At 45.3% G+C, this 10,900-nt stretch overlaps 1 protein-coding gene across 2 annotated transcripts in view; it reads right to left on the minus strand.

The window, feature by feature from the left end:
• LOC127005602 (adapter molecule Crk-like) overlaps positions 1 to 10,900 on the minus strand; it is a 49,963-nt gene that overhangs the window by 26,967 nt on the left and 12,096 nt on the right. The gene's annotated exons all lie outside the window — the stretch shown is intronic.

Consider the following 10,900-nt stretch of genomic DNA (forward strand, 5'->3'; position numbering starts at 1 on the left):
TCCTCATCATCATCATCATCATCATCATCATAGAAAATAGAAGTAAAATTCTAATTCAACATTCATCGTCTCAACAAATCCTCGCCGACCAAAAAGAAAAAGAGGAGGAGGAGGAGGAGGAGGAGGAGGAGGTCATAGAGGTGAAGTGGAGTCCAAGGAGGTAGAAGTGGAGGTGGAGGAAGAGGTGGTAATGGTATTGAAGGAGGAGGAGGAGGAGGAGGAGGAGGAGGAGATGCCACAAATAGTTGATGCACTAAAGGGGAACATCCAAGCACACACACACACACACACACACACACACACACACACACACACAGAGGAAAGATTCAACCCTCCCCCCCTCAACTATCTCATCACCAAAAGAGAGAAAGAGAGAGGGGGGGGGGGGGCTAGAAGGAGAGGTAAAGAAAGATTAAGATGAGAGAAATGGGAGGAGAAAGAGAGGGAAGGAATATTAGGATGAATGAAAGGAAAGGAGGAAGAGAAGAAAACAAGGGAAATGAAGAAATGCAAAATAAGTGAAGAAAGAGAGGAGGAGGAGAAGGCCGAGGAGGATAGATAAGGGGGACAGGAGAGAGAGTAAGGATGTAAAGAAAAGTGGCAAGAGATAAAGGGAATGGGTAGAGAGAGAGAGAGAGAGAGAGAGAGAGAGAGAGAGAGAGAGAGAGAGAGAGAGAGAGAGAGAGAGAGAGAGAGAGAGAGAGACATTCCTGACCTTCCAACACCACCAGCTTGGGCCGGATTTATCAGACATCTTCAAGACCTATAGTTGGAAAGTCTTTGATAACTCTACGAACATTATTATTACTATTACTATCATTATTATTATTATTATTATTATTATTATTATTATTACTTGTTTCAGTAGTCCCCAAACAACTGAGATGCAAAGAAAGAGAAAATGAAAGTGGTGAGAGAGAAGAAGAAAAAAAAGAGGGCGAGAGAATAAAATAGAAATGGAGGGACAAAGGGATAGGATAATAACTTGGGCGTTCTGGCAACACTGTATTTTTTATCATTTTTTACGACTGAGTTTGTAATATGTCGACGTATCTCTGAAAATTTACGTCACTGAACATCATCGTAGCTCTGAACATCATCGTAACTCTGAACATCGACGTAACTCTGAACATCGACGTAACTCTGAACATCGACGTAACTCTGAACATCGACCTAACTCTGAACATCGACGTAACTCTGAACATCGACGTAACTCTGAACATCGACGTAACTCTGAACATCGACGTCACTCTGAACATCGACGTAACTCTGAACATCGACCTAACTCTGAACATCGACCTAACTCTGAACATCATCGTAACTCTGAACATCGACGTCACTCTGAACATCGACGTCACTCTGAACATCATCGTAACTCTGAACATCGACGTCACTCTGAACATCGACGTCACTCTGAACATCGACGTAACTCTGAACATCGACGTAACTCTGAACATCGACCTAACTCTGAACATCGACCTAACTCTGAACATCGACGTCACTCTGAACATCGACGTCACTCTGAACATCGACATGACTCTGAACATCGACCTAACTCTGAACATCGACCTAACTCTGAACATCGACGTAGCTAACTCTGAACATCGACCTAACTCTGAACATCGACGTAGCTAACTCTGAACATCGACGTAGCTAACTCTGAACATCGACGTAACTCTGGAAATCCAACACTTCGAACTACACTCCAAAAACTGAATTAAAACACCAACCTCAAATAACACCTCTAATAACGGTAAATTTGTAGCACTTCACCAGTCTCGCATTTCCGAACGAAACTAGTTTTTTTCGGTAGTTTTCGGCCTGTTTTGAATGAATATGCGTGTCATTTCTATCGCAAATCACGTGTTTTTTTTTTACCCCCCCCCCCCCCTTCCAACCAAGAGACTAATGATTTGCGATAAAAAATTTAGAGCACATTCATTCAAAACAGACCGAAATCTACCAGAAAAAACTAGTTTCGTCCACACAGGTGCATTTAAACTAAACATAACCCTAACCTAACCTAACCTAACCTAACCTAACCTAAACATAACTTAACTCTAACATCGTAGCTAACTCTGAACTAACCTAACACTAACCTAACACTAACCTAACCTAACCTAACCTAACCTAAAACTAACCTAACCTAACCTAACCTAACCTAACCTAAAACTAACCTAACCTAACCTAGCCTAACCTAAAACTAACGGTAAATTTGTAGCACTTGGGGCTGGGAGGCGGCGGTGGGTCGGCGGGCAGTAACCCATCAACCATCAGAGTGGTCGTGTGTCACGTCCTGGCCTTGACCGCCCTCCCTCCCTCCCTCCGTTATAAATGATTTCCGAGGGGTGTTTATGGGGATGAATTTACTCAGAATGCGGAGCTCTTTCTAATGGTCAGGGTAAGAAAAGCCATCTCTAGACTGGTGTACTCCTACAATAATACCCTAATGACCTCTAGTAACGCTAAGACACCATTACACCGAGCACTGTTAAGTCGGGGAAACACTACCATAGAGCTTATGTATGATTTTAAACAGTCATATTAGTCTTCATCAACACTAATGCGGCTGGTTTGTCCTTTACGACCCGTTTTTCAAGGCGTGGGCAGTTAATTTTCTTGATTTTTATACCACTTTTTATGTCTGAGTTTGTAAAATGACGCAACTGAAAATATAACACTTCTCCCATCAGTGGAATTAGACAGCCAAACCAGCCACATAGCTTAATGAATATACCGGCTAATACAACCTTTAAAGAAGCTGGAATTATTCTGCCGTCCACTTCCTTGTATCGGTGAGTTATGGGCGTGACTATGCACTTGTGATTAGTATTCTCAGTTGTTGCAGGAGCACGGAAATGTATACGAACTCATCGACTCTTAAATGGTAGCCTATCGCCGCTGAAATGGTAGCCTATCGCCGCTGAAATGGTAGCCTATCGCCGCTGAAATGGTAGCCTATCGCCGCTGAAATGGTAGCCTATCGCCGCTGAAATGGTAGCCTATCGCCGCTGAAATGGTAGCCTATCGCCGCTGAAAGGGTAGTCTATCGCCGCTGAAATGGTAGCCTATCGCCGCTGAAAGGGTAGTCTATCGCCGCTGAAATGGTAGCCTATTGCCGCTGAAATGGCAGCCTATCGCCGCTGAAATGGTAACCTATCGCCGCTGAAATGGTAGCCTATCGCCGCTGAAATGGTAGCCTATCGCCGCTGAAATGGTAGCCTATCGCCGCTGAAAGGGTAGTCTATCGCCGCTGAAAGGGTAGTCTATAGCCGCTGAAATGGTAGCCTATCGCCGCTGAAATGGCAGCCTATCGCCGCTGAAATGGTAGCCTATCGCCGCTGAAATGGTAGCCTATCGCCGCTGAAATGGTAGCCTATCGCCGCTGAAATGGTAGCCTATCGCCGCTGAAAGGGTAGTCTATCGCCGCTGAAATGGTAGCCTATCGCCGCTGAAATGGCAGCCTATCGCCGCTGAAATGGTAGCCTATCGCCGCTGAAATGGTAGCCTATCGCCGCTGAAATGGTAGCCTATCGCCGCTGAAAGGGTAGTCTATAGCCGCTGAAATGGTAGCCTATCGCTGCTGAAATGGCAGCCTATCGCCGCTGAAATGGTAGCCTATCGCCGCTGAAAGGGTAGTCTATCGCCGCTGAAATGGTAGCCTATCGCCGCTGAAATGGTAGCCTATCGCCGCTGAAAGGGTAGTCTATCGCCGCTGAAATGGTAGCCTATCGCCGCTGAAAGGGTAGTCTATCGCCGCTGAAATGGTAGCCTATCGCCGCTGAAATGGCAGCCTATCGCCGCTGAAATGGTAGCCTATCGCCGCTGAAATGGTAGCCTATCGCCGCTGAAATGGTAGCCTATCGCCGCTGAAAGGGTAGTCTATCGCCGCTGAAATGGTAGCCTATCGCTGCTGAAATGGCAGCCTATCGCCGCTGAAATGGTAGCCTATCGCCGCTGAAATGGTAGCCTATCGCCGCTGAAATGGTAGCCTATCGCCGCTGAAATGGCAGCCTATCGCCGCTGAAATGGTAGCCTATCGCCGCTGAAATGGCAGCCTATCGCCGCTGAAATGGTAGCCTATCGCCGCTGAAATGGTAGCCTATCGCCGCTGAAATGGTAGCCTATCGCCGCTGAAATGGAAGCCTATCGCCGCTGAAATGGCAGCCTATCGCCGCTGAAATGGTAGCCTATCGCCGCTGAAATGGCAGCCTATCGCCGCTGAAATGGTAGCCTATCGCCGCTGAAAGGGTAGCCTATCGCCGCTGAAATGGCAGCCTATCGCTGCTGAAATGGTAGCCTATCGCCGCTGAAATGGTAGCCTATCGCCGCTGAAATGGCAGCCTATCGCCGCTGAAATGGTAGCCTATCGCCGCTGAAATGGTAGCCTATCGCCGCTGAAATGGTAGCCTATCGCCGCTGAAATGGTAGCCTATCGCCGCTGAAATGGCAGCCTATCGCCGCTGAAATGGTAGCCTATCGCCGCTGAAATGGTAGCCTATCGCCGCTGAAATGGCAGCCTATCGCCGCTGAAATGGTAGCCTATCGCCGCTGAAATGGTAGCCTATCGCCGCTGAAATGGTAGCCTATCGCCGCTGAAATGGTAGCCTATCGCCGCTGAAATGGCAGCCTATCGCCGCTGAAATGGCAGCCTATCGCCGCTGAAATGGTAGCCTATCGCCGCTGAAATGGTAGCCTATCGCCGCTGAAATGGTAGCCTATCGCCGCTGAAATGGTAGCCTATCGCCGCTGAAATGGTAGCCTATCGCCGCTGAAATGGTAGCCTATCGTCGCTGAAAGGGTAGTCTATCGCTGCTGAAAGGGTAGTCTATCGCCGCTGAAATGGTAGCCTATCCCCGCTGAAATGATAGCCTATCACCGCTGAAATGGTAGCCTATCGCCGCTGAAATGGTAGCCTATCGCCGCTGAAATGGTAGCCTATCGCCGCTGAAATGGTAGCCTATCGCCGCTGAAATGGTAGCCTATCGCCGCTGAAAGGGTAGGTAGTCTATCGCCGCTGAAATGGTAGCCTATCGCCGCTGAAATGGTAGCCTATCGCCGCTGAAATGGTAGCCTATCGCCGCTGAAAGGGTAGTCTATCGCCGCTGAAATAGTAGCCTATCGCCGCTGAAATGGTAGCCTATCGCCGCTGAAATGGTAGCCTATCGCCGCTGAAAGGGTAGCCTATCGCCGCTGAAATGGTAGCCTATCGCCGCTGAAATGGTAGCCTATCGCCGCTGAAAGGGTAGTCTATCGCCGCTGAAATGGTAGCCTAGCACCACTTATTTAGCTGTTCATATCTCAGAAACGATTAATTCCTGACGGAAACGGTTATCAATAGGGTGATAAGCGCGTTTACACCTTCATTATGAAAGTGGTGTAGGTCAAAGGATGGAGTGAGGCTGTGCAGTTCTGGATAAATACCCAACACACACCAGATCTTTTCATCGTCGTACAAGTATTTATTTTGACGGATATGTATGTGGCTAGTTTGGCTTCTGAATTTGAATTTTGGGGCGTAGTTAGAAGTGTTGCATTTTCAGTTGTCGACATAATTATTAGAAAATCAGTCGTAAAAAGTTTGTAAGCTCCCCAACAATTCACAAAATACGACGAAAATTCCTTGTATGGTGTTAGGCGTTGATATGAAAAAGGAGGAAAATTTAGGACACTACACAGGAAATTTCTTTAGTATCTGGTATTGAGTAGCAGTAACGGATCATTGTGGAGATTATAGTTTGGTTTGTGCGCTTAAGCCCCGTTCACACTGTGCCGACTCTAGGGGCCGCTTTCACAGTCTGCTTGTTTAGATCGTTACCAATGGCGGCGATCGCTGCTATAGTATTTCCACGTAAAACTGGCCGATGGGGTAGTGGCGGCTGTGGTGTTAGCCTAGCCCCGCACCTTACCACACATACTCAACATCCCTCGCTTCCTCTGCAGCCACCACTACCCCATAGGCCAGTTTCACGTGGAAAACTATAGCGTCGATCGCCGCCATTGGTAACGATCAAAACAAAGTGACTGTGAAAGCAGCCCTAGGCCACGACAACCAAGCGATTTTTAATTCCCCTTCACACTGTGCCGAATCAGCATCCGGCAATTGTTTCTAGACCTCTTTCCGACCGTGTGCTACCCTTTCACATTAACATTTCACACCCAAGACCTCATAATTATACCCTGAGTTGCTGGATTGTCGTGGCCCAGAGTCGGCACAGTGTGAACGGGGCTTTATTAAAATGACTCCGTGCTGGAATGTTGAACTGGCCTGAAGCCTAATACCATGTCTAAAAATCAAGCGACGGCCTTCACCACCTCCCCTGGATGATTGCCATATGGTGCAGGGCCCGGCAGGCGGCACACCGGCAGGCCTGACCCTCCACCAAACCCCCACATGCTCCAGACCCAACAGGGAATCTTCATTGAGGGGAGGAACGTGAGGGGCACCTTGGGCAGGGGAGGAGTGGTCCAGTTACAAGACGCCACCTTTGACCCCTGAGACAAAGGCAAGGAGCGCATCACAGGTGAAATTTGGCCGACTTGTCTTTAAAACTCTATCTTTGGGTTCGCTACAAGAGTTCCCGGACTTTGACTAACTCCACATGAAACGCCAGAAGCTCAAGAACAGCAAATAACAGAAAGCTAACATATACAAGCTAACAGATATTACCCCTTCGAAGATTTCTTGTATTATTATACAGACATAGAGTTCTTGTGCAAAATAACGTGAATAATATATCTTACTGAGGAATGACGAAGCTAATTATTACTCTACTAGTCTCGTATTTACCACTGAACAATATATATACATAGGTTTCAAAGTATATATATTTGTAAAGAAAAGACAGACGAAGGCCAGAGATATGAAGGCTTGTGTATGATTAAATTTCTCCGTTCCTTAGTTTTCTCTTTGATTCTCTTCCTTTTCTCCTACAACTCAAATTAATTCTGATCACAAACAAAAGAACATCACAACCCTCATGTATTAATCTTTTTTCTTCAGTTTTCTGTTTAACTACCGATGCAATAAGATGAGCACTGAGGCCACGCGCAGCTATAGCATGCACCCCCAATTTTACCTTCAAGCAGCAAACCCATAACGCAACAGGCAGGGCGACGGGCAAACCTTAGCGGCGCCTCAACACACCGCCGGAACCTTGGTGATGGTGGTGCAGGAGAGGGCGAGAGGGCAGCGGGGAAACAAATGTCATGGGGGGGCGCTGTCTGGTCACTTGCCTGCCTCCCTGTCTGAATGCCTTCCCTCCTCCCTTGTTTCCTTCCTTCTTTCTTTCTTTCCTTCCTCTCATCCTGCGTGTTTCCTTTGTTCCTTTGTTCTTCCTTTCTTTCATTCTGTTTTTTTAGCTTTGTTTCTTTCGTTTTTCTTTCATTTCTCTTTTGTTTTTAATCTTTACTTCTTTCCCTCTTCCCTTTCTTCTTTCCTCTTATACTGCATCCTTTCTTTGTTTCTTTGTCCTTTCTTCCTTTCATTCTTCCTTCCTTTCTTTTGTTTTTAATCTTCCTTTTCTTCTTTTCTTTTATACTATATCCTTTCTTCTTTTCCTTTTTCTTCCCTTCCTTCCTTACTTTACTTCTTCCTCTCCCTACTTTTCTTTTTTTTCTTTTCTTTCCCTCTTCCCTCCTTCCTTCTTTCCTTTCATTCTGCATTCTTACTTTATTCCTGTGTCCTTCCTTCCTTTCGTCCTTCATCCTTTCCTTCCTTCTTTCTTTCCTCTCATCTTACATTTTTCCTTTGTTTCTTTGTCCTTCCTTCCTCTCTATCTTCTCTTTTCCCTTCCTTCTTTTCCTTAATCCTTTTTTTCTATTTTTTTCCTTCCTTCCTTCATACGTCGTCCTTTCCTTCCTTTCCTCCTTGATCTCCCTGCAAGTCTTCCTTTCTACTTTTCTTTCCTACCTTCCTTCCTTCCTTCATTCCTCCTTTTTTACATTCTCTCATCTCTCCTTCCTTTCTTCCTCCCTTCCCTCCTTTTGTTGACATTATTCCTCTTTCCCTTCCTCCCTTTTGTTGATATAATCCTTCCCTCCCTTCCTCCTTCCTTCGTTCCTCCCTTCTCACATTCTTCCACCTTTCCTTCCTTCCCTCCTTCCTTGTGTTGACATTACGTGGAAACAAAAGACTAACACAACCTGAGTAATGGGTGTAAATGGGTGAGTAAATGAGTAAGTAAATGGGGGTGAGTTAGTGGTGGTGGTGGTGATGATGGTGGTAAGCTTGGAAACTTTAAGCTGAGGAAGAAAAAAGTGGATATACTAAACACTGAGAGAGAGAGAGAGAGAGAGAGAGAGAGAGAGAGAGAGAGAGAGAGAGAGAGAGAGAGAGAGAGAGAGAGAGAGAGAGAGAGAGAGAGAACTATAATCAATGAGAAAGGAAGAAAATAAAGATAGAAAAGAGGAATGAAGAGAAAGGAAAGAAAAGATGGAAGGAAGAAGGTAGGAAGGATGAGAGAGAGAGAGAGAGAGAGAGAGAGAGAGAGAGAGAGAGAGAGAGAGAGAGAGAGAGAGAGAGAGAACTATAATCAATGAGAAAGGAAGAAAATAAAGACAGAAAAGAAGAATGAAGAAATGAAAGAAAAGATAGAAGGAAGAATGGAGAGAGAGAGAGAGAGAGAGAGAGAGAGAGAGAGAGAGAGAGAGAGAGAGAGAGAGAGAGAGAGAGAGAGCAAGGGGCTGGCTTTATGAAGGCAGATCTCACCATAAACTTTGTACCCTTGTTTCATGTCCTTCGTTTTTGTCTTCCTTTGTTATTACTCTTCCTTTTTTTGTTTTTTGTTTCCCTCTTGTCATTCCTGTTCCTTCTTCCTCATTCTCTTTCATTCCACTCTTCCTTATTTTTTTTTTATCCATTCTTTCCTTCCTCCCTTTCTACGTAAAATTGAACGTGTCTCTTCCTTTCCATTCCCCTTCCTCTTCTAGTTTCCTTCACTCCACTTCTTTGTTCATTCTTTTCACTCTTTCCTTCTTACAAACATCATCCTTTTCTTTCATTATACTTCCTCTTCTTTCCTCCCTTCCTTCCTTAATCTACCTCCCAGTCTTCCATTTTCCTTCCTTCCTTTATTCATCCTTTCCTTCCTACATACGTTCTCCTTTCCTCCCATTCTCCTTTCTCTTCTTTCTTCCTTCCCTTCCTTCCTTTCTTTCTTTTCTAATCTCCCTCTCACTCTTCCTTTCCTTCCTTCCTTTAATCAGCCTTTTCTTTCTTCTTTTCCTACATACATACATACATCCTTCCATTCTCCTTCCTGTTCAACCCTCCCTCCCTTCCTTCCTTTCTTTCTTTCTTCCCTTATCTCTCCCCCACTCTTCATTCATTCCTCACTCCCTTCTCCCACCCTTATTCTTCCTCTTTTTCCTTCCTTCCTTCCTTTTATTATTGCTTTCTTTCTCCTTCTCGCATTTTTCTTTATTCCACCTTTTATCATTATTTTCCTTACATCCTTTCTTTCGTATTGCTCTCCACCACCACCACCACCAACAACAACAACAACAACAACAACAACAACAACAACAACACCCATATCCCGTCCCATTTAATTAACACCTATGTCCCGTTACGAACTAGCACACCTGTTCCATACACCTGAAACCACCTTAATTACCCCATTTCCAGGTACTATTAGTTTGCCTGTTTGTTTGTTTGTTTGTTTGTTATCGCCCCTAGTTCCACTTTCCCTTTCCATATCCGGTGTTTAAAGTTTCTCCATTCATTCATATATTTTTTGTTACGTTTTTTTTTTTATTATTATTATTTTCCTTCTCCCTTCTCCTTCTTCCCTTCTAAACCAGTTTCTTTCTTTCTTTCTTTCTTTCCCTTCCTTCCTCCCTTCAAACACAGTCTCCCTCCCCCCCCCCCCCCACCCCGTAACAACCAGCAGCCAGACCATTACCCTACTCTCCTCTTTCACCCTTGTCATCCTTTTTTTTATCACCTTCCTCTCTCTCTCTCTCTCTCTCTCTCTCTCTCTCTCTCTCTCTCTCTCTCTCTCTCTAGCTCCTCCCCTTTCCCGTATAGCCATTCATTCACTCATTCATTCATTCACCTACTTCCCGTTCTCTCTCTCTCTCTCTCTCTCTCTCTCTCTCTCTCTCTCTCTCTCTCTCTCTCTCTCTCTCTCTCTCTCTCTCTCATCTTTTTCCTTCTTTTCTTCGTTTTTTACTTTCCTTTGTCATCCACTTTTTTATTCCTCTTCTTTATTTTTATTTCCTTCCTCTCTTCACCCAATCTCTCTCTCTCTCTCTCTCTCTCTCTCTCTCTCTCTCTCTCTCTCTCTCTCTCTCTCTCTCTCTCTCTCTCACCCCCGTCAAGCATTCCCCTTCTTCACCCACTTAAATATTCATTCCCTCCAAGTAACCCCCCCCCCCCCCATCGCCGCCCCCCGCGCCGCCGTCTGTACCCCATCACACGGCGGCGTCTGTGTGTGTGTGTGTGTGTGTGTGTGTGTGTGTGTGTGTGTGTGTGTGTGCGCTTAAAGGTGCGCTGATGCCGGGCGAGACAGGTGTGTGTGTATGTGTGTGTGTATGTGTGTGTGTTGTGGGAATGAGTGATGGGTGTACCTCGTGATGGTGGTGGTGGTGGTAGTAGTAGTAGTAGTAGTAGTAGTAGTAGTAGTAGTAGTAGTAGTAGTAGTAGTAGTAGTAGTAGTAGTAGTAGTAGTAGTAGTAGTAGTAGTAGTAGTAGTAGTAGTAGCAGTAGTAGTAGTAGTAGTAGTAGTAGTAGTAGTAGTAGTAGTAGTAGTAGCAGTAGTAGTAGTAGTAGTAGTAGTAGTAGAAGAAAAAAGAACAAGAACAAGAACAAAGAACAAAGAAAAGGAAGAACAAGAACAGAGGAAGAAGAGGAAGAAGAAGAACAAGAGCAAGAACATGGAAAAGAACGATAACAAAG

Source organism: Eriocheir sinensis, chromosome 30, assembly GCF_024679095.1.
Source record: "Eriocheir sinensis breed Jianghai 21 chromosome 30, ASM2467909v1, whole genome shotgun sequence".
Lineage (NCBI taxonomy): Eukaryota > Metazoa > Arthropoda > Malacostraca > Decapoda > Varunidae > Eriocheir > Eriocheir sinensis.